General features: G+C 45.5%; 1 protein-coding gene across 4 annotated transcripts in view; it reads left to right on the top strand.

The window, feature by feature from the left end:
* The window catches only part of FAM13A (family with sequence similarity 13 member A), a 246,068-nt gene that overhangs the window by 9,378 nt on the left and 211,618 nt on the right, over positions 1–25,072 (top strand). The gene's annotated exons all lie outside the window — the stretch shown is intronic.

The raw sequence follows: 25,072 nt of genomic DNA, 5'->3' as shown, positions 1-25,072 counted from the left end.
TTTTTACAGGTACTATGGTACCCGGGTCTGGATGAGAGCATGTAGTCTTGCGGATATTAAGCGATTCAATGCAAGTTTTCAAAAGGCGGTGAAAACGCCGCGCTTGCGCAAAATAATTGGTAGTGCTGCGGATTTTTCCACAATGATAATCCGCAGCGGAAATTTCCGCAGCGTGTGCACAGCACCTGCGGATTATCATTGGGGAATATTGTAGACCTTCTACCAAGTGTTTTTTAAGCGTTTCTGTGGCGGAATTGCCGCTGCAGAAACGCTTAAAAAACGCATAGTGGGCACACAGCCTTTAAAAAGAAAAACTGAAATATCACATGGTCATAAGTATTCAGACCCTTTGGTCAGACAATCATATTTAAGTTACATGTTGTCTATTTCTTTGTGATCCTCCTTGAGATGGTTCTACTCCTTCATTGGAGTCAAGCTGTGTTTAATTAAACTGATAGGACTTGATTTGGAAAGGCACACACCTGTCTATAAGACCTCACAGCTCACAGTGCATGTCAGACCAAATGAGAATCATCAGCTCAAAGGAACTGCCCAGGGAGCTCAGAGACAGAACTGTGGCAAGGCACAGATCTGTCCCAAGGTTACAAAAGAATTTCTGCATTGCTCAAGGTTCCTAATAGCACAGTGACCTCCATAATCCTTAAATGGAAGACGTTTGGGACAACCAGAAGTCTTCCTAGACCAGGCCGTCCAGCCAAACTGAGCAATCGTGGGAGAAGAGCCATGGTGAGAGAGGTAAAGAAGAACCCCAAGATCACTGTGGCTGATCTCCAGAGATGCGGTAGGGAGATGGGAGAAAGTTCCACAAAGTCAACTATCACTGCAGCCCGCCACCAGTCGGGCCTTTATGGCAGAGTGGCCCGACGGAAGCCTCTCCTCAGTGCAAGACATATGAAAGCCCGCATAGAGTTTGCTCAAAAACACATGAAGGACTCCCAGACTATGAGAAATAAGATTCTCTGGTCTGATGAGACGACGATAGAACTTTTTGGAGATAATTCCAAACAGTGAAACATGGTGGAGGCAGCATCATGCTGTGGGGGTGTTTTTCAGCTGCAGGGACAGGACAACTGGTTGAAATTTAAGGAAACATGAATGCGGCCAAATACAGAGATATTCTGTATGAAAACCTCTTCCAGAGTGCTCAGACTTGGCCAAAGGTTCACCTTCCAACAAGACAATGACCCTAAGCACACAGCTAAAATAACAAAGGAGTGGCTTCAGAACAACTCTGTGACCATTCTTGACTGGCCCAGCCAGAGCCCTGAACTAAACCCAATTGAGCATCTCTGGAGAAACGTGAAAATGGCTATCCACCAACGTTCATCATCCAACCTGATGGAACTGGAGAGGATCTGCGAGGAAGATTGGTAGAGGATCCCTAAATCCAGGTGTGAAAAACTTGTTGCATCATTCCCAAGAAGACTCATGGCTGTACTAGCTCAAAGGGTGCTTCCACTCAATACTGAGCAAAGGGTCTGAATACTTATGACCATGTGATATTTCAGTCTTTCTTTTTTAATAAATTTGCAAAAATTTCTACATTTCTGTTTTTTTTTAGTCAAGATGGGGTGCAGAGTGTACTTTAATGAGAAAAAAAATGAACTTTTTAGAATTTACCAAATGGTTGCAATGAAACAAAGAGTGAAAAATTTAAAGGGGTCTGAATACTTTCCGTACCCACTGTGTATGTATATATATATATTCGGACTATAAGACACACACCCTACTTTCCTCCAAAATTTTGGAGGAAAAAAGTGTATCTTATAGTCCGAAAAATACGGTAATATGTTCCCAACAAAAGCTTCAACTCAATCCACAAAAAAGAACAAGTCTCCACTCGGGTCCATCATCTGTTAGCAAAAAAAAAAGGGGGCTTCCACATTACTGGTGGCACAAAGGCTCTGGAAAAGCACTATGGCTCTTCGTACTTTCAAATCCAAATACCCCTCTCCCTCCTGAGCCTCACAGTGTGCCTAAACCACATTTAGGCTGTGTGCCCACGATGCGTTTTTTAAGCGTTTCCGCAGCGGCAAAAACGCTGCAGAAATGCTTAAAAAACGCATGGTAGAAGGCCTGCCATGTCCCCCAATGATAATCCGCATGTGCTGTGCACATGCTGCGGAAATTTCCGCTGCGGATTATCATTGCGGAAAAAAACGCAGCACTACCAATTATTTTGCGGAAGTGCTGCGTTTTCGCCGCCATTGACTTGCATTAGAACACGCCAATTCTGCAAGACTGCATCTGTACTTGCGTAATCAGCGCGTTCTAATGTGCGGATGGTACCCGGGTGTGGAGGAGAGGAGAGTCTCATCCACACCCAGGTACCATTAAAAAAGCTGTTAAAAAAAAAAAAGAATAAAATAAAAAATAAATGTATACTTACCTTCTGGCGGCCCGCGGTGCACTCCTCCTTGCTTCCCGGCACTTCGCGATGGAATGAAGGACCTGCGCTGATGTCAGAGTCATGTGACGGGTCACGCGACGCTGACGTCGGCAGGTCCTTCACTCTACTGCTGCCGGGACGGTGAAGCAAGACAGCGCGGGCCATCGGAGAGTAAGTATATATTTCTTTTTTTATTTTTGGACATTCTCTCGGTCACACTATATAAATCCATGCTGTTTGCATGGATTTATATAGTGTGACCAAGTTGTCAAGCACTTTCAAAGTGATGCTAAAATCGCTTGGAAAGTGCTTATCAACCCGCATGTGGAAATGCAAGTGAAGAACGCTTCACTTCCGCTTGTCCCTGGCAGCAAAACGCATGTACAATCCGCATGTACAATCCGCATGCGTTTTTTTCTGCCAGGGAGATGCAGAAACGCTCAGGAAAAAATCCTGAGCATTTCTGCATCGTGGGCACATAACCTTAGCATTCACATGTTTGGTATTTCTGTAGCGATGAGAGCCCACCTAATTTACGGGGTCCATGTCTCCAGAAGCACGAGCTGGGCACAATGTATGGGCACTACAACATACTGGACACTGCAAAGAACGGGCACTACAATATCAAATTTGCAATTTTTACTCAGCCACATCCACTGCTGCTTGTTTCTGGAAAACAACCATGGAGTCAAATCATCACTACACCTGTAGATAAATTCTCAAAGGGGTATAATTTCCGAAATGGGGTCACTTGAGGGGGGATTCTGCACATCTGACACATAGGAGCTCTGTGTATGGAATCCACAAACTATTCTATGATAATTTGTTCTCCAAGAGTCATATAGCGCTCCGTCCCTCCAGAGTCTCGCCTTGTGGCTAAGCAGTACTGTACAGCGACATATAGGGTATTACCACGTTCAGCAGAAATTGTGGGACAAATTTTGGTGCCATTTTTACCCATTTTCCCTTGTGAATATGAATGTGTAATCTGGGACTAAAACAACATTTTTGTGGTAAAAATGTAATAATTTTTTCTTCACTGCCCAATGGTATAAAATTCTGTGACACACCCGTGGTGTCAATATGATCACTGCACCCCTAGATGAATTCATTGAGAGGTGTAGTTTCTAAAATGGAGTCACTGGCACCTCAGGGGCTCTCTCAGTGGGTCATGGCACCCACAAACCTTAACAGCCAAATCTGCACTACAATATGGTGCTCCTACCCTTCTGAGCTTTCTGCTGTACCTGAAAAGTAGTTCCCAATTACATGTACGGTATTGGCGCGCTCCGGAGAAATTGCACAACAAACTGTGAGGTCAATTTTTTCCTATTAGCCCTTATAAAATTAAAAACTTGGGACTAAAACAACATTTTAGTGGTAAAAATTTAACTATTTTTTCTTCACCGCCCAATGGTATAAAATTCTGTGAGGCACATGTGGTGTGAATAAGCTCACTGCACCCCTAGATGAATTAATTGAGAGGTGTAGTTTGTAAAATGGAGTTACTTTTGAGGGGTTCTGCTGATCTGGCACCTCAGGAGCTCTGCCCATGTGACATGGCACCCTGAAATCATTCCAGTAAAATCTGGACTCCAATATGGTGCTCCTTCCCTTCTGAGCTTTGCACTGTGCCTCCAAAAGTAGTTTTCAACCACATATGGGGTATTGGCATACTCAGGAGAAATTGCCTAAAAAATCGTACAGTCCATTTTCTCCTATTATTTCTTGAAAATTAAAAACTTAGGGCCAAAGCAATATTTTAGTGGAGAAAAATGGTAGTTTTCCATTGACTCAGCCTAATGTTATACAATTCTGTGAATCGCCTGAGGGTTACAAATGCTCACTACATCCCTAGATTAATTTTTCAAAATGGGGTCACTTGTCGGTTTCTGCTGTTTTGGCATTTCAGGGGCTCTTCAAATATGACCAGGCATCCGCAATATATTCCAACCAAAATTGTGTTCCAGAATTCAGTTGGCGCTTCTTCCCTTCCGAGCCCTGCCACGTACCTAAACAGTAGTTTTCCACCACATACAGGGTATCGGTGTACTCAGGAGAAATCGCACAACATATTTTGCTGTCCATTTTCTCCTGTTACCCTTGTGAAAAAGGAAAATCTGGGGCTAAAGCAACATTTTTATGGGAATAATGTGATTTTTTATTTTTCTATTTTCACGATTCATCGTTATAAAATTCTGTAGCACCTACAGGTTCAAGGTGCTCACCATTCCTCTAGGTAATTTCCTTGGGGGGTATGGTTTCCAAAATGGGTAGCTTGGGGGGTTCCACTGTTTAGGCACATCAGGGGCCCTGCCAACACGACATGGCATCCGCTATTTATTCCAGACAATTTTGCGCTCCAAAAGTTGAAGTGTGCTCCTTCCCTTTCAAGCCCTGCCATGCGCCCAAACAGTGGTTTTCCACCATATATGGTGTATCCGCATACTCAGGAAAAACTGCACAACAAATTGTATGGTCCATTTTCTCGTTACCCTTTTGAGAATGCAGAATAAGGCTGTGTGCCCACGATGCGTTTTTTAAGCGTTTCCGCAGCGGCAAAAACTCTGCAGAAACGCTTAAAAAACGCATGGTAGAAGGCCTGCCATGTCCCCCAATGATAATCCGCATGTGCTGTGCACATGCTCCGGAAATTTCCACTGCGGATTATCATTGCAGAAAAAAACGCAGCACTACCAATTATTTTGCGGAAGTGCTGCGTTTTCGCCGCCATTGACTTGCATTAGAACGCGCCAATTCCGCAAGACTGCATCTGTACTTGCGTAATTGGCGCGTTCTAATGTGCGGATGGTACCCGGGTGTGGAGGAGAGGAGACTCTCCTCCTCACCCAGGTACCATTAAAAAAGCTGTAAAAAAAAGAATAAAATAAAAAATAAATATATACTTACCTTCTGGCGGCCCGCGGTGCGCTCCTCCTTGCTTCTCGGCACTTCGCGATGGAATGAAGGACCTGCGCTGACATCAGAGTCATGTGACGGGTCACGCGGCGCTGAATTCGGCAGGTCCTTCAATCCACTGCTGCCAGCAGCCGGGACGGTGAAGCAAGACAGCGCGGGCCATCGGAGGGTAAGTATACATTTATTTTTTGACATTCTCTCGGTCACACTATATAAATCCATGCCGGTTGCATGGATTTATATAGTGTGACCAAGTTGTCAAGCACTTTCCAAGTGATGCTAAAATCGCTTGGAAAGAGCTTGTCAACCCGCATGTGGAAATGCAAGTGAAGAACGCTTCACATCCGCATGTCCCTGGCAGGAAAACATATGTACAATCCGCATGCGTTTTTTGTGCCAGGGAGATGCAGAAACGCTCAGGAAAAAATCCTGAGCATTTCTGCATCGTGGGCACATAGCCTAAGGGGCTAAATCAATATTTTTGTGGGAAAAAGTAACATTTTCATTTTTCCCTTCCATATAGCTTTAATTCTGGTGAAAACCCTAAAGGCTTAATAAAGGCTATTTTCTGTCATGTAGGGCCTTCAAAGTTACTTCAAAAGGGATGTGGTCCCTAAAAAAATTGATTTTGTAATTTTTGTTGGAAAAATGAGAAATTGCTGATAAACTTTTAACCTTTCTAACTAAAAAAAAGTATCTTTCAAAAATGATGCTGATGTAGACCTGATAAATGTTAGTTTTCTATTTTGTTCGGTATAACTATCTGATTTAAGGGCATAAAATTTCAAAGTTTGATAATTGCAAAATTTTCTAATTTTGTGTCAAATTTTCGATATTTTCATAAATACACACAAATCATATCAACCTAAATTTACCACTAACATGAAGTACAATATATCACGAAAAACAGTCTCAGAATCACTGGGATATGTTGAAGCGTTCCAGAGTTATTGCCTCATAAAGTGACATTGGTCAGAATTGAAAAAATTAAACTGGTCAGGAAGGTGAAAACAGGCTGGGGCTGTAGGGATTAAAGGGAAGCTGTCATGTCATTTGTCCTATCTAGACTGGCCCCATTGCATTGTTAGTGATGCAATGTGCATCACTAACACACTTTTTTCATTAAAATCAGCGCTTTTATCCTTTGTAAAAAGCATTTTGTATAGTTATCTTACCTGTTTCTTTAGTCATAGGGGTGTGCTTCATGGCGTCCAGTCAGCTTGTCGCCGCCCATGCCATTTGAATTTTTTTCACTGGGTTTGCACCGACGTCACTATTTTCGTTGTTTAAATCTCACACTTGCGCAGTGTGTATTGACCAGCCGCGGTTCTCCCCGCGTGCGCAGTGAAGCATGCGCGGGGAGCCGCTCGTCAATGCGGAAGCACAGCTAGCCAATACACATTGCGCAATCGCGGCTCCCAATACAGACTTGTTTAAATCCCGTGCTAGCGCAGTTTGTATTGGGAGCTGCGCTTGCGCAGTGTGTATTGCCGTGACGCGTGGCTCCTCACGCTTGCGCACACAGTCAGTGACCAAACTACACCATAACAATCTTCTCCCCCTTATTTGATGCGTTTCTGGTGCAGATGTGAAGCCGCATTTTTAATGTGCTTTTTATAGTACAGAAAAGCTTTGATTCTACACTTAATAAAAAAAAAGCACCAAAACCGCACAGTTCAGTCGCCTCCTTGGACACACAGCGGGAGCCTTTTTTGTTAAAGTAGTTTTTATTAAGGATTTTTTAACATAAATGGAGTAAAGAAAAAGGGGGGAGACATATTATAAATACACAGTAATATAGAAAAAGGGGGGAGACATATTATAAATACACAGTAATATAGAAAAAGGGGGGAGACATATTATAAATACACAGTAATATAGAAAAAGGGGGGAGACATATTATAAATACACAGTTATATAGAAAAAGGGGGGAGACATATTATAAATACACAGTTATATAGAAAAAGGGGGGAGACATATTATAAATACACAGTAATATAGAAAAAGGGGGGAGACATATTATAAATACACAGTTATATAGAAAAAGGGGGGAGACATATTATAAATACACAGTAATATAGAAAAAGGGGGGAGACATATTATAAATACACAGTAATATAGAAAAAGGGGGGAGACATATTATAAATACACAGTAATATAGAAAAAGGGGGGAGACATTATAAATACTCAGTAATATAGACGCAAACTAGAACAAAATAAAAGCAAAATAGTAAAATTTAAAGGGATGAAAGATATAGGCAAAATTATGGGTGGAAAGAGTTAAGGATGAGAAGGGGGAAGGTTTATTAAGGAAAATGTGAAAAAAGGAAAAATAAAAAATTTAAAGGGATAGAAGGAAAATTAAAAAGATTGGTTTGTACAGGATAGGCGAGGGAAAGGGGTTACGATACACATAAAAAATACCTTATATATAAAACATTTAAGAGGTGGGAGGGGAAGAAAAGGAACAGGAAAGGAAGGACACCTGTAAAACAGGTGGAGAGACAAGAATATAGATAAATACTAACTTCTAAATAATGTAAAAAACTGTTTGTTTAATTCTGTCTTGTGGCGTGTCGTGTGGTGCGGACACCAGCAGAAAAAAGCAGCAGAAACAACGCAGTATTTACGCTACATGTAAACACCGCCTCAGCATTACAGTTTTATTACATTTTTTATGGGTTTAATAGAGAAAAAATATCAATCACGCCATTTTTTACGTCATTTACTGATCCCTGTAAATAATCTGATCGCTGTGATGTGCTGGTCGATAAGATTACAGTGACACCAAATATGTCCATGTTATTTGCTGATTTGCGATGTTCATTATTTACAAAACGCATTAAAAATGACTTTTTTTCATTATCAAGTGTTTTTCATTATTATTTTGTAGCAATTTTATAGGCTGGAAAAATCGTATTCTTCATGTAGGTTAAAAATACATATATTGTACACAGCAGTGTATTTCTATTAGTACATTCAGCCTAGTCAGATCCTGCAGTAGAGATCAAGTAGACAGAATTCTAGTAATGACATCACTAGAGCTTGTTGCTCTGCCTCTACAGTGTCTGTGTCAATGATTTAAGGTTGTGGGATCAAGACCAGGGACTCACAGAAAAAAAATTCCATTTTTGTAATTGCTCATAAATGTACTACTTTTTAGGACCAAAAAAATCATTTTCTTCAGCTCAGTATACAGGCACCATAAAAATACATTGTTATACACAATGTATTTCTTTGGACTTGTATGAGCTGCTTCTGGCTTCATTGCCTGCATTGTAGAGTCAAGATAACCAAATTCTCCTATGTTTATTATTGAGAGCTGTAGCTCAGTGGTTTGAGCTACAGCCTCTGGACACTGAGAGCCTAAGATGAAAGTTCGAGTCCTGAGGAGATGCAATCACAGGAGAAAGAAGAGGTGAGTAATATAAATTAATTAATTCACTGACCAGCGAGCAGCCCCACCCGCTGAGGAGGAGGAGCTACGGAGCGATGAAAATATCAGAGAGGTGATTATAATTAGAACCCGGGAGAACAGCTGAGCCATGACGGGATGCGGGATTGAGCCCTCAAATCGGCACAGTCCCGCTGAATACGGGGCGGTTGAGAGCTATACCAATGCTGTTGAGTATATCATTGGTACATCGCAATCATTGATCAAACGCCAGTGTTGATTGGCGCATGTGATCACTCAGACCTGCCCATCATATCACATCATCAGGGGTGATCACGTTACCCAGAACCACCTCCACCATGTGAGAGGAGATCCGAGCCAAGCCATCACAAAGCCTCCATAGCAAGGGACGCCGCTGAGGATACCAGAGAGGGGGAGGCTAGCTCACATACGCTCCACGAGCTAAACGATTGTAGCTGTCCAAAGGAGATACTTGGAACGCCGTGATCACGTGGCCCGAGGCCACTCCCACACTGTGAGAGGAGCATCAGGGCAGGTGATCACTAGCATGAGTTACCTGAGTAAATCTTAGAAAAATTCGCTACAGTAGCATCTACCCCAGAATAAGCAAATCATTATGACGTTTATGTGACATTACGCAATCATAGCCTTGTATATAGTGAACATGATACTAGATTTAACAATATAAAGTATATACACATAATAAAGTGCATCTTAAAGTGACGGTGCACAATAAAAATGAATACAATGAAAAATATATTTATACATACATAACCCAAAATCAATAAAATATACTTAATGCATATTAAAGTGCATATTAAAGTGACAGTGCACAATAAAAAGTGAATACAATAAAAATATATTTATACATACATAGCCCAAAATATATTATATGTACAGTACAGACCAAAAGTTTGGACACACCTTCTCATTTAAAGATTTTTCTGTATTTTCCTGACTATGAAAATTGTACATTCACACTGAAGGCATCAAAACTATGAATTAACACGTGTGGAATTATATACTTAACAAAAAATTGTGAAACAACTGAAAATATGTCTTATATTCTAGGTTCTTCAAATTAGCCGCCTTTTGTTTTGATGACTGCTTTGCACACTCTTGACATTCTTTTGATGAGCTTCAAGAAGTAGTCACCGGAAATGGTTTTCACTTCACAGGTGTGCCCTGTCAGATTTAATAAGTGGGATTTCTTGCCTTATAAATGGGTTTGGGACTATCAGTTGTGTTGTGCAGAAGTCTGGTGGATACACAGCTGATAGTCCTACTGAATAGACTGTTAGAATTTGTATTATGGCAAGAAAAAAGCAGCTAAGTAAAGAAAAGCGAGTGGCCATCATTACTTTAAGAAATGAAGGTCAGTCAGTCCGAAAAATTGGGCAAACTTTGAAAGTGTCCCCAAGTGCAGTTGCAAAAACTATCAAGCGCTACAAAGAAACTGGCTCACATGAGGACCGCCCCAGGAAAGGAAGACCAAGAGTCACCTCTGCTTCTGAGGATAAGTTTATCCGAGTCACAAGCCTCAGAAATCGCAGGTTAACAGCAGCTCAGATTAGAGACCAGGTCAATGCCACACAGAGTTCTAGCAGCAGACACATCTCTTCAACAACTGTTAAGAGGAGACTTTGTGCAGCAGGCCTTCATGGTAAAATAGCTGCTAGGAAACCACTGCTAAGGACAGGCAACAAGCAGAAGAGACTTGTTTGGGCTAAAGAACACAAGGAATGGACATTAGACCAGTGGAAATCTGTGCTTTGGTCTGATGAGTCCAAATTTGAGATCTTTGGTTCCAACCACCGTGTCTTTGTGCGACGAGGAAAAGGTGAATGGATGGACTCTACATGCCTGGTTCCCACCGTGAAGCATGGAGGAGGAGGTGTGATGGTGTGGAGGTGCTTTGCTGGTGACACTGTTGGGGATTTATTCAAAATTGAAGGCATACTGAACCAGCATGGCTACCACAGCATCTTGCAGCAGCATGCTATTCCATCCGGGTTGCATTTAGTTGGACCATCATTTATTTTTCAACAGGACAATGACCCCAAACACACCTCCAGGCTGTGTAAGGGCTATTTGACCAAGGAGGAGAGTGATGGGGTGCTACGCCAGATGACTTGGCCTCCACAGTCACCAGACCTGAACCCAATCGAGATGGTTTGGGTGAGCTGGACCACAGAGTGAAGGCAAAAGGGCCAACAAGTGCTAAGCATCTCTGGGAACTCCTTCAAGATTGTTGGAAGACCATTTCCGGTGACTACCTCTTGAAGCTCATCAAGAGAATGCCAAGAGTGTGCAAAGCAGTCATCCAAGCAAAAGGTGGCTACTTTGAAGAACCTGGAATATAAGACATATTTTCAATTGTTTCACACTTTTTTGTTAAGTATATAATTCCACATGTGGTAATTCATAGTTTTGATGCCTTCAGTGTGAATGTACAATTTTCATAGTCATGAAAATACAGAAAAATCTTTAAATGAGAAGGTGTGTCCAAACTTTTGGTCTGTACTGTACATAGTCAAAAAACAGTAGATGCTGCATGTTCACTCTGGAGTACCGTTTCACTTCAGTGTGTTTTATAAGTTCACCATTTCTACAGTTTATATATTTGTGCTGATCTCATGCTCATTGGTTTACTATGATATTCAGATAGTGGTGTGCACTGCTAGCCAGTGCTTCTAAGTTTGAATTGACTAAGCCAGCTCTGCTATGGCTGGGCTTTGCTGCAGCATACTAGTGTGTATCCTGACACTATGCTGTTCCAAAGTGGTGTTCACACACTAGGCTCTGCTACAACATGGTACCTACCTGTAGTCTCAGCTCTTCTGTTCCAAGGTGCTGTCCACACATTCGACTCTGCGGTAATAAGATGAATGTCTGCCATCTCAGCTCTGATTTTCCAAGCTGCTGTCCGCACATTTGGCTTTGCTACAAGTTGCTTGTCTGCTGTCTTAGCTTTGCTGTTTGAAAGTGCTACCCAGAAATTCGACTTTGCTTCACCACTTCAACAAGGTGCCTGTGTGCCATCTTAATCGGAACCTGTCATGTGAACAAAAACTCTATTAACCTGCAGATGTGGGGTTAATTTGCCGGTTAATAGCGCTCTGATAACGTGCTGTCCCCGCACTGAGCGCCCCGCTGCCGGGAAGAAATTAACTTTATTCCTCCCGGCATCCTTGGGCTTTTAGTCATAGGGTACAGCCAGTGCGGCTTCAGTCACCGCTCTGTGCATATTGAGCAGCTATGGTAATCATGCCCCAGAAATGACTGTCTGCTGGCTCTGTTAGCTGACTCTTACTCCCAGCAGCGGAGCTCTCAGTGCGGCACGGCATCAGATCGTTATTAACCTTCAGAATAGCCCCATATCTGCAGGTTAATAGTGTTTTTTTACATGACAGGTTCCCTTTAACTCTACAGTTTTAAAGTGCAGACTGCACATTCAGCACCTTTATAACAAGGTACATGTCTGCTATCTCAGTTAAACAGTAATTTGCCATATCAGCTCTGCTGTTCCAAGGTTCTGTTCGCACCAAGCAACAAGGTGCCTGTCTGCCAACTTAACGTTGTTGTTCTAAGATGCTGTTTTGCCATCTGTAACACACGTGGATATTGGACCCAATGTGTCATGGACCTAGGAGGGGCATGGCTTAACGGCTACCTCTGATTGTGAGTTCAGGCTTGAGCTGCAGGTAGCTGCCAGTACCACTCCTAGGCAGTCGCCTGTACTGCAGCTGCTGCTGCTGCAGAGGTCATGGTCTCTGAGTCACTGGCTGGACAGGATTCGGACTCAGTTCAGACAACACGGGTTCTGGGTCACCAGGCAGAGTGGACACTGACACTGAGTTATAGGCAGGACTGGATTCAGATACTGGAACAGGTGTACAGACTCTGGAACGATATCCAGGAGAGATACTGGTGCTGGTTCAAGTACCGCGGGTGCGGCTTCAGGGTTTAGGTACCGCGGATGTGGCTTCAGGGTTCAGGTACCATGGATATCAAGGTTCAGGTACAGCAGATGCAGTTTTGGGGTTCAGGTACTGCAGATGCAGCTTCAGGGTTCAGGAACTGTAGATGCAGCTTCGGGGGTTCAGGTACTGCAGATGCAGCTTTGGGGTTCAGGTACCGTTGGTGTACCTTCGGGATTCAGGTACCACAGGGAACAGTGTCAGTGTTCACGTGCCGCGGGTGCAGCTTCAGGCTCAGGTACCGAAGGGTGCGGTGTCATGGTTCATGTGCCGCGGGTGCGGCTTCAGGCACGGGTACTGCAGGGAGGTATGACAGGCTCAGGTACCACAGGAGCTGTGTCAGGGTTCATGTGCCATGGGTGCGGTTTCAGGCACTGGTACCGCCGGAGCAGCTTCAGGTTCTAGGACCACCAGAGCAGCTTCAAGTTCAGGATCCGCTGATGCGGGTTCAGGAACCGCCGGAGCGGTCTCAGGTTCAGGGTCCGCCACTGCGGTTTCAGGTTAACCCCTTCCCGACCCGTGTCACACCGTTTGTGACATGGAAAACAGTTCGTTCCCGACCCATGTCACAGCGTCTGTGACATGGAGGGAAAGAGCCCCTGCAGCGCCTGCGAGCGGGGTCGCTCAGGTTTCACAGTTGCTACTGCAACTGGACATCCTGAAGTCGACCCCCCGGGGGGTGGATTAACCCCCCCGTGCCTCGGACCCCTCCGATTGGCTGTTTCATTTTCACTTTTAGTGAAACTGCCAATCGTTATGAATTAAATATTTCACCAATGAAAATTGGTGTAATATTTAAATCTGGGCATGGCCTGATTCTTACAGCATCAGCCATTGGCTGGGGGGAGTGTCACCTCTGTCCCCCCCTCCCCCCAGATCTGATTGGGGGGCTAGCGTCACATGGATACTAGCCCCAATCAGATGTGGAGGGAGTTTTTCATGATGGCCGCAACTGCCCAGCTCCTACCCGTCCATGGATCGTGTGCCGGCCATTGTGGACCCTCTGCTGCTGCCCCCCCGTGGACCCTCTGCTGCCGCCGCCGCTGATCGCCTGCTGCCGCCGCTGATCGCCTGCTGCCGCCGCTGATCCGCATCGGGTAGTATTGCCCCCACTCCCCCCCGACCCCCCTTCACTCCCCCCCGACCCCCCCTCCACCCTCCCTCCACTTTCATACCTGCACCCCGACCTCCGCTCCCTCTCCCACGTCTTCATCCACCGGCTGCTGCTCTCCTTCTGACAGCCGGTGGACTGTGATCACAGGCAGCAGCAGGCTCAGTTTAAATGCCCTGCTCCTGTGATCAAACCCACCATCCCCCAGTCCCAGTGATATCACCCCCCACCTCCCAATAATCACCCCTCCCCCCAGTGTTCACCCCCCCTGTCCCCAGTGTTCACCCCCCCCTGTCCCCAGTGTTCACCCCCCCCTGTCCCCAGTGTTTATCCCCCCCTGTCCCCAGTGTTCACCCCCCCTGTCCCCAGTGTTCACCCCCACCTGTCCCCAGTGTTCACCCCCACCTGTCCCCAGTGTTCACCCCCAACTGTCCCCAGTGTTCACCCCCAACTGTCCCCAGTGTTCACCCCCACCTGTCCCCAGTGTTCACCCCCACCTGTCCCCAGTGTTCACTCCCCATCCCCAGTGTGCACCCCCCATCCCAGTGATCATCCCCCCCCCCGCAAACCCAGTGATCACCCCCCTGCTGCTGGCTCCTGCTCCCCTTTCTGCCCCAGTAATCACCCCCCTGATGCTGCCGGCCTCCTACCCCCCTTGCTGCTGCCGGCTCCTGCCCCAGTGATCACCCCCCTTGCTGCTGCCGGCTCCTGCCCCAGTGATCACCCCCCTTGCTGCTGCCGGCTCCTGCCCCAGTGATCACCCCCCTTGCTGCAGCTGCTGGCTCCTCCATCTCTTCAGCCCCCCCCTACGCCTGACAGCCCCCACACGTGACTGCAGAAGGTTACACCAAGCACACACACACACACATACACTCACACTATAATAAAGTTTTGATTTTTTTTTTTTTTTTTTTACACACGCACACAGCACACAAAATGTCCCGCCCGTCCCACTCATCCCAGTCTAGGGCGTACTAAGCTTAGGAGGCTATGTCAGGTTGGTGTGTGTGTTGTAGTTTGTGTGTGTGTGTGGTGTATACACTACAATATACCACACCGCGCACCAACCTGACATACACTACACAATGGTGTCCGCTAACAAATTGGAACCATGTTGCGTTTGGAGAGTCCCTGTGTGCCCAAACATTGGAGCTCCCCAACAAGTGACCCCATTTTGGAAACTAGACCCCCCAAGGCACCTATCTAGATGCATAGTGAGCACTTGGAACCCCCAGGTGCTTCACAAATTGATTCATAAAAATGAAAAAGTGGAAAAAAAAACACTTTTTTATTTTTACGGATTAATTTGTGAAGGACCTGGGGGTTCCAAGTGCTCACTATGCATCTAGATAGGTGCCTTGGGGGGTCTAGTTTCCAAAATGGGGTCACTTGTGGGGGAGCTCCAATGTTTGGGCACACAGCGGCTCTCCAAACGCAACATGGTGTCTTCTAACAATTTGAGCCGACAATTTGTTAGCGGACACCATGTTGCATTTGGAGAGCCGCTGTGTGCCCAAACATTGGAGCTCCCCCACAAGTGACCCCATTTTGGAAACTAGACCCCCCAAGGCACCTATCTAGATGCATAGTGAGCACTTGGAACCCCCAGGTGCTTCACAAATTGATTCATAAAAATGAAAAAGTGGAAAAAAAAACACTTTTTTATTTTTACGGATTAATTTGTGAAGGACCTGGGGGTTCCAAGTGCTCACTATGCATCTAGATAGGTGCCCTGGGGGGTCTAGTTTCCAAAATGGGGTCACTTGTGGGGGAGCTCCAATGTTTGGCCACACAGCGGCTCTCCAAACGCGACATGGTGTCCGCTAACAAATTGAATGGAAAATCGGCTCAAATTGTTAGCGGACACCATGTTGCGTTTGGAGAGCCCCTAATGTGCCTAAACAGTGGAGCTCCCCCACAAGTGACCCCATTTTGGAAACTAGACCCCCCAAGGCACCTATCTAGATGCATAGTGAGCACTTGGAACCCCCAGGTGCTTCACAAAATGATCTGTGAAAACAAAAAAGTACTTTTTTTTTCACAAAAATTTTCTTTTAGCCTAAATTTTTTAATTTTCACATGGGTAACAGGATAAAATGCATCCTAAAATGTATTGGTCAATTTCTCCTGAAGACACTGATACCTCATATGTGGTCATAAACCACTGTTTGGGCGCATGGCAGGGCTCAGAAGAGAAGGAGTGCAATTTGACTTTTGGAGCTAATTTTCCATTCAAAAAGTAAAATGGCGCTCCTTCCCTTCTGAGCCCTGCCGTGTGCCCAAACAGTGGTTTATGACCACATATGAGGTATCAGTGTACTCAGGAGAAATTGACCAACAAATTTTAGGATGTATTTTATCCTGTTACCCATGTGAAAATTAAAAAATTTAGGCTAAAAGAAAATTTTTGTTAGAAAACTAAAAATGTTCATTTTTTTCTTCCATGTGGCTTTAGTTCCTGTGATGCACCTGAAGGGTTAATAATCTTCTTGAATGTAGTTTTGAGTAGCTTGAGGGGTGCAGTTTTTGGAATGGTGTCACTTTTGGGTGTTTTCTGTCATAAAGACCCCTCAAAGGGACTTCAAATGTGATGTGGTCACTAAAAAAATGGTTTTGTAAATTTTGCTGGAAAAAAGATAAATTGCTGATGAACTTTGAACCCTTCAAACTTCCTACCAAAATTTTTTTTTTTTTCCAAAATTGTGCTGATGTAAAGTAGACATGTGGGAAATGTTATTTATTAACTATTTTGTGTCACATCACTCTCTGGTTTAGTAGAATAAAAATTCAAAATTTGAAAATTGCAAAATTTTCAAATTTTTTCCCATATTTTTGATTTTTTCACAAATAAACGCAAATATTATCGACCTAAATTTAATACTAACATGAAGCCCAATATGTCACGAAAAAACAGTCTCAGAATTGCTAGGATCCGTTGAAGTGTTCCAGAGTTTTTACTTCGTAAAGGGACACTAGTCAGAATTGACAAAAATGCCAAGGTCTTTAGGGTCAAAATAAGCTGGGTCCTGAAGGGGTTAAGAGACCGCCGGAGCGGCTTCAGGTTCAGGGACCGCCAATGCAGTTTCAGGTTCAGGTACTACACGGGTCTCAGGATATAGGCACAGGATCAAGTCCCAACTACTCAAGGACAGGGACCTGGCAACAAACTAGTTGCACAAACACACAGTAAGGAAACTACAGGTGTCACGGGTGTGTTGCCACGAAGATCGTCACGAGTACACAGCCTGACTTCTCGCAGCTGACTTGTTGGTGCTTTGTGTTTTCTCGGCAGTGTAGGAGTTAATTCTCTCTCTCTCTGGGCTAGCTGAGGTCCAGCCTCGCCCAGCTGCAATCAATGCTTCTTTAGTGAGACTCCTTTATATTCCTGCAGGTCTGTTTGGGAGGTGTCGGTGAAAGCTTTTCATTCAGACTTACAGAGCGGATCGTGGTGTTTGGAGTTGCTGAGATAAGTGTATTTGGAAGTGTGTTTTCCCTTTCCTCGCTTTATCATTTATCTCCTTTCCCGTTGGTGTTCCCTCTGTTGTAGTTGTTTAGAAGTTGTATGCAAGGTGGTTTTGGTTTTTCCCTTGTACTGTCTCGTTCGTCTAAATACTGTGTGTGGGCATATTATTTCTGGTTCCCTATTGTTGTGATCGGGGTCCTTCTCAGGACTAGATTACTTAGGTGCAGGGATCCTCAGAAGGTAGGGGTTACGCTGGCGGCCTGGACCTCTGTACCTTTAACAGTACCTCCAGGATGAGGGATTAGTCAGGGCCCCAGCTTAGGGTCAGCTTAGGCCCCCTACCTCCAGTATTCTGTGACAGTGTGACATTTTAAACGTAGGGGGGAGGTCAAGACGGAATGCCACCGGATTAATAACAGAACTGATTCTGTACGGCCCGATGAACCTGGGACCCAGTTTCCAGGAGGGAACCTTAAGTTTAATATTCCTGGTAGACAACCATACCTGATCGTTCACACTTAGGTCCGGACCAGACACTCTCCTCCTATCAGTCATACGTTTGTATCGGTTCCCCATAGTATTCAGATTCTTCAGCACCCCTCTCCATACTGAAGCGAGAGATGAGGAAAATCGTTCCTCCTCCGGAACCCCCGAAGAGCCCCCCCTACTGAAAGTACAAAACTGGGGGTGAAAACCATATGCCCCAAAAAACGGGGACTTACCAGTGGACTCGCTCCGCCTATTATTGAGAGCAAACTCTGCCAGAGGTAGGAAAGAAGCCCAGTCCTCCTGGTTCTCTGACACAAAACACCGAAGATATGTCTCCAAGCTCTGGTTCATACGTTCCGTCTGACCATTGGTCTGAGGATGAAAAGCCGACGAGAATGACAAATGCATCCCCCGCCGTGCACAAAACGCCTTCCAGAACTTGGACACAAACTGAGACCCCCGATCAGACACCACCTCGGAGGGTACCCCGTGAAGCCTCACAATCTCCCCAATGAACACCTGCGCAAGAGTTTTAGCATTAGGGAGAGCCGGAAGAGCGATAAAATGTGCCATCTTGCTGAACCTGTCCACTACAACGAGTATGACCGTTTTACCCGAAGACGGAGGGAGGTCAGTAATAAAGTCCATAGACAGATGAGTCCAAGGACGCTCCGGGATCTTCAAAGGTAAGAGGGCCCCAGACGGACGGGTATGTGAGGTCTTAGAGCGCGCACAAACCCCACAGGACGCGACAAAAGTTACCACCTCTTTATGTAAGTTAGGCCTCCAAAACCGACGCGAGAGGAGATCCACAGTTGCTTTACTCCCCGGGTGTCCTGCAAAAACTGAGTTATGGTGTGCCTCGATCACCTTTTGTCGCAACTGATCTGGAACGAACAGTCTCCCCGGAGGTCCAACAGGGGCGTCTCCCTGAGCCTCCAATATCTCCTTCTCCAGCTCAGAGCATACTGCCGAAACCACCACCCCCTCCTGAAGAATAGGAATCGGGTCGTCCGTATTCCCGGCCCCAGGGAAACTACGAGATAAGGCATCCGCCTTTACATTTTTAGACCCAGGACGATATGTAACGACGAAATTAAACCTGGTAAAAAACAATGACCACCTAGCTTGTCTGGGATTCAGACGTTTAGCGGACTCCAGATATAGCAGGTTCTTGTGATCGGTGATGACGGTGACCGGATGAACTGCCCCCTCCAAAAAATGGCGCCACTCCTCAAAAGCTAACTTAATGGCCAAGAGTTCCCTATTGCCGACATCGTAATTCCTCTCAGCGGACGACAATTTTTTAGAGAAAAAGGCGCACGGATGCCACTTACCAGGGGACGAACCCTGTGACAATACTGCTCCCACCCCTACCTCGGAAGCGTCTACCTCTACAAAGAATGGCTGAGACGCATCAGGTTGAATGAGTATGGGTGCCGAGGCAAAACATTTTTTCAAGGAGGAGAATGCTTGACAAGCCTTGTCAGACCACCTAGAAAAATCCGTCCCCTTTTTAGTCATGTCTGTGAGAGGCTTAACCATGGACGAGAAATTACGAATGAACTTCCGGTAATAGTTAGCAAACCCCAGGAAACGTTGTAGTGCCTTAAGATTCTCCGGCCGATCCCACTCAAGAACTGCCCGCACTTTCCCAGGGTCCATACGAAAACCGGACGCTGAAACCAGGAAGCCTAAAAACTGGAGTTCCTGTACGGCGAACACACACTTTTCCCACTTGGCATACAGTTTATTATCCCGCAAGATCTGTAACACCTGTCTAACGTGCTCCTGATGAGACACCAGATCCGGCGAGTAAATTAAGATATCATCCAGATATATGACAACAAACTGTCCCACCAGGTGGCGAAAAATATCATTAACAAAGTGTTGAAACACCGCCGGGGCATTAGTCAGACCGAATGGCATGACAAGGTTCTCATAATGCCCCTCCGGAGTGTTAAAAGCCGTCTTCCACTCATCCCCCTCCTTCATCCTAATCAGATTGTACGCCCCCCTGAGATCCAACTTAGAGAACCATTTGGCGCCCACGATCTGATTAAAGAGATCGGGAATAAGTGGGAGCGGATACGGATCTCGGACCGTAATCCGATTAAGTTCACGGAAATCCAGGCAAGGGCGTAGGCCTCCATCTTTCTTCTTAACAAAGAAGAACCCCGCGGCCACCGGAGAAGATGAAGGTCTAATATGCCCCTTAGCCAGACTTTCAGAAATATAATCCTTCATGGCCTGCCTCTCAGGACCAGAAAGGTTATACAACCTAGCTTTAGGTAACTTGGCCTCAGGAAGCAGTTTTACAGAACAGTCATACACGCGATGAGGAGGTAGTTCCTGACACCCATTCTCCGAGAATACATCCTCAAAGTCCGCCAGAAATGGAGGTAAGACCCAAGGAGTAACCGCACCGATGACCGTGTTCATGCAGTTTTTATTACAGAATTTACTCCATTGGCTTATCTCTCTGGTTTGCCAATTAATAACCGGGTTATGCTTAGCTAACCAAGGAAGGCCCAACACTATAGGAGTGGGAAGACCCTCCAACACGTAGCAAGACAACAGTTCTTTATGTATTGCCCCCACTTGAAGTTTTACGCCATGCACAGCTTGCAAAAAACTTCCCTGACCGAGAGGTCTGGCATCGATCGAGAATATGGGGATGGGTTTAGCCAACTCACTCAATCGCATACCTTGAACCCGGGCAAACCGAGCATCAACCAGATTAGCCCCGGCCCCACTATCCAGAAGAACAGATATCCTCTCAGTTCTCGTACCCACCACCACCTCCGCCGGTACGAGAAACTGAGACGAACCTAGGGACGAAATACCTACTCCCAGATTGCCGTCCACCACACAACCTGGGATCAACAGTTTTTTCGACGACTCTTTACTCTGCAAGGGACGGGATGGACACCCCCCAATAAAATGTCCCTTTTTCCCGCAGAGAAAACACCTTCCTGTCTTATGGCGCACCACCGGTCCCCTTCCCCGAAATGATGTCCCTCCTAATTGCATAGGCTCCTCCGGACTGACCAGGGGAACCACCATATGAGGGGACCTTGTAGGAGGTGGAGACATTACAGGGGGTAGAGTTATCCCGCACCTCTCCCGAAGCCGTCTGTCAACGCGAATAGCAAGGGCCATAGCGGCTTCCAGTGACGCGGGAGAGTCATACTGTGCCAACACATCCTGTAATTTGTCGGATAAACCATGACAAAACTGGCTCCTAAGAGCCGGGTCATTCCACTGGGTGTCCGTGGCCCACCTACGGAACTCCGAACAGAATTCCTCCGCCGGACGATCTCCCTGCTGAATCCTACGTAACTTAGACTCAGCAAGGGAGATCCGATCTGGGTCATCATATACGAGTCCCAGAGCAGCGAAAAACCTATCCACTGACTGGAGAACCGGGGAGCTTGGGGGAAGAGAGAACGCCCAAGATTGTGGGTCCCCTTGTAGGAGCGAGATGACAATTCCCACCCTTTGTTCTTCACTGCCCGATGACCGAGGCCGCAGCCGAAAGTACAATTTGCATGCCTCCCGGAAAACAAAAAACTTGTCCCGCCCCCCAGTGAACCTGTCAGGGAGAGCTACTTTAGGTTCTGGTCCGGCTTGCTCCAGAGGATGCAAAACCTTGGACCTAACGTCCGCCAGCCCCATGGACAAACTCTGCAACTGCCGAGCTAGACTGGATCCATGGTAGCTGGAGAAAAACTAAGATGGTCGGTGAAAATGTCACACTGTCACAGAATACTGGAGGTAGGGGGCCTAAGCTGACCCTAAGCTGGGGCCCTGACTAATCCCTCATCCTGGAGGTACTGTTAAAGGTACAGAGGTCCAGGCCGCCAGCGTAACCCCTACCTTCTGAGGATCCCTGCACCTAAGTAATCTAGTCCTGAGAAGGACCCCGATCACAACAATAGGGAACCAGAAATAATATGCCCACACACAGTATTTAGACGAACGAGACAGTACAAGGGAAAAACCAAAACCACCTTGCATACAACTTCTAAACAACTACAACAGAGGGAACACCAACGGGAAAGGAGATAAATGATAAAGCGAGGAAAGGGAAAACACACTTCCAAATACACTTATCTCAGCAACTCCAAACACCACGATCCGCTCTGTAAGTCTGAATGAAAAGCTTTCACCGACACCTCCCAAACAGACCTGCAGGAATATAAAGGAGTCTCACTAAAGAAGCATTGATTGCAGCTGGGCGAGGCTGGACCTCAGCTAGCCCAGAGAGAGAGAGAATTAACTCCTACACTGCCGAGAAAACACAAAGCACCAACAAGTCAGCTGCGAGAAGTCAGGCTGTGTACTCGTGACGATCTTCGTGGCAACACACCCGTGACAACAGGGGTTGCTCAGGCACCTCCCTGAGCACCTGCCTTTTATACTTTAATGTCTCCCAGCTATGGGCTGGGGACATTTCCAAAGTGCACGCTGCCGGGAGACCTGTGTGGCCTGCATAGACCTAGGAGAAGAAGCACAGCAGGGAACGAGGACACCGCCACGGCCAGGGTGGTGTGTATGTCGACGTACCTGCTGGGAGAAGGGAAAGGGACCACGCAGGGATGCTGGCATAGTATTACAGAATCCCCCCTTTTCCCCCTCTTCAAGCCCGCAAGGCATATCTGCAGAAGAAGTGGGGCAAAAATACTCTCCTTGGACTTCCACAAACTTTCTTCAAGGCCACGTTCTCTCCAGTCCACTAGGAAAAAGTCTCCATCTCTCACATTCAAGGGTAGGATGTTTCTCACCACCAAGACATCCTCGAGCGGACTGAAGCAGGCATAGTACCAGATCCTTAAATTGCATGACGTTCACGTCAACCGGCCACTTGTGAATTAAAGAAACCCTCTCTGCGTCCTCATCTTCAAACTGGTGTTCACAAAGATATGTTCTCGAGGCGGTGTGAATCCCAGGAGTACATCTCTGGAACAATCGCCCGGTTAGCGTGGGGGCAACGACTCTGCTTCCCTCTCTTCGGAGACTGGCCTCTCACAGGCATCACGTGACCCCTGGCTGCAGCCGGCTCTGACATCCGCTGATTTCACGTCAAGTTCCGGCTGTAGCCAGGGGTGACTTCTGCGTTCCACCGGTGGCTGCTGGGCTGTGGGCGGGGTTACCCTGCGTGTCACACCCGGCATCCACCGCGCGCTTTTCCTCCCCTCATTCATTGTGAAAGCGTGCGGTGGATGCTGGGTGTGATGCGTGGGGAAACCGCGCCCACAGCCCAGCAGCCACCGCGGGGACCGCGTCACTGATGCCTGTGAGCAGCCAGCCATCCATATGTTTTCAAAATTGACTCAAAACTGTACTTCAACCACCTTCACTAAAACTTATATTTTTCTTCCATCTCTTCCAATTTGTGATTCCCTATCAGGATTTTGCGGACGTCTTTTTCAAACAAATGGCCAAAACGACATCATAGGCTGTATAACTGCGTCATACTTCTTCTTATTGGGACTGAACCACCCAAAATGAACGTTTGTCCTTTACCTCTCACAAAGACTACAGCAATGTCCGCTTAGATTGAAGAGAATTTAGATAGGGGATTCATCCGGAGGTCTACGTCTCCGGCAGGTGAAAGCTTTTTCTTCATAAAAAAGCATGAATAGACTAAGTTTGAATAAAATCACTCAGTAAGACTGTAATCCATTTCTCCTCATCTCTGAACTCTTTGATCGGCGTAAGGATGCCTATATCTTGTCCCTATGTAACCTTTGTGGCTCATACAACCTGATCCATATTAAAGAGAATGACTAATGGAAGACCACGTTCAGTACTCGATTGGTCACTATGAATATCTTGTCATGCCTTTTAGGTTGCATAGTCTATCTCCTGTCTTTTAGCATTTTATTAATTAAATATTTTGTAGTTTTCTGTATCATTTTTATTTTTTTTGAGGCGAGATAGGAGCGATGAACTGGAACCGACAATTCCTGCATATTATTACTTCTGTACAATAAAATAACTTAAAAGGGAAACATTTTTCCACCGAAGGAGCTAGGCAAGGGCTTGTGTTTTTTGTGGGACAATTTATCCATTTGTTTTGAAAGGAGGTGACCAAAACCAGTAATATAGGACTTTTTATTTAGTGCTAATTATCAAAGTCTTTGCCAAAGAGGTGTGGTTTACTGGGTAATTATGCAGAGCAGCCAGAGAATCCTGTGAGCCACATCTCCTTGTAAGTATTATAGAATTTAGCACTAAATAATAAGGCCCATATCGCTGGAACTGTGTCCAATATTTAAAACAAAAAAATGAATACTTGGGAGTAGCGGTAATAAAATCAGAGCAAAAAGCCACCACTGACTGGCCCAGTAACAGGACCTCTTTAAGCAGAATGCCTTATGCCTGTCAATGTGTAGTGACTTGACTCTCCTTAACTGAAAGCCCACATCTCTGTTATGTCTTTATTCATTTTGACACACAGCAACAGAAGCAAAGGGTTAATAACCAGACTACACTGTAATCGTCTCCGTCTCTCTGCTGCTAAAGTGGGATTATACTTCACAACAGGCAGTGTAAGACCCAGATAAACACTAGACATCTGTTGGCCAAATGGCCGACCGCTATCCAAATTCCCCCATACACAAGAACGCTTGGCTTGACTTAGGGCTCCAGTGTTCTCTATGAGAGAGACCTTTCCAGGCTCCTTTGACAGCCACTCATCTCCACAGAGAACAAAAGGATTGGCCATTAGAAATTCAACAGATGATGTCGGGGGAAGAGGCAGGAGGCAGCTGCAGCAGATTTCTTCCTAATGTGTATGGGCCTTTAGATAGAATCACTTCATTGTGCATATAACATGCTTGAAAAATACATCTGAAAAAACATACTTTTTTGTTTCTTTTTTTAAATATATAATCAATGAAAGGCTGGATTGTAATGAAAGTCATCATATGTAATCACTTGTTGTCTGCATTTCACTTTTTTATTTCAGTGGACATACAGTTATATGAAAAAGTTTGGGCACCCCTATTAATCTTAAGTTCCCTGAATTTATGCACCTGTCAAATTTTGTTGGAATGCAGATTGCACATTTTCTGTTAGTACAATAAACCTCATTTCAAGGCAGAAACATTACTGTGTCCAACAGTTATTACATATATCAAACTGAAATAGCTGTTGCAAAAACACCAATTTTTATAAAACATTAAGCTTAAGATTAATAGGGGTGCCCAAACTTTTTCATATAACTGTAAATAAGATAAAAACTTGACGCAGAGTTGCCTCGACTTTGAAATCTGTT

The sequence above is a fragment of the Phyllobates terribilis genome, unplaced genomic scaffold (assembly GCF_046119375.1).
Source record: "Phyllobates terribilis strain yellow unplaced genomic scaffold, ASM4611937v1 Scaffold_1__5_contigs__length_1240528914, whole genome shotgun sequence".
NCBI lineage: Eukaryota > Metazoa > Chordata > Amphibia > Anura > Dendrobatidae > Phyllobates > Phyllobates terribilis.
This window is presented reverse-complemented; position numbering and strand designations above follow the sequence as displayed.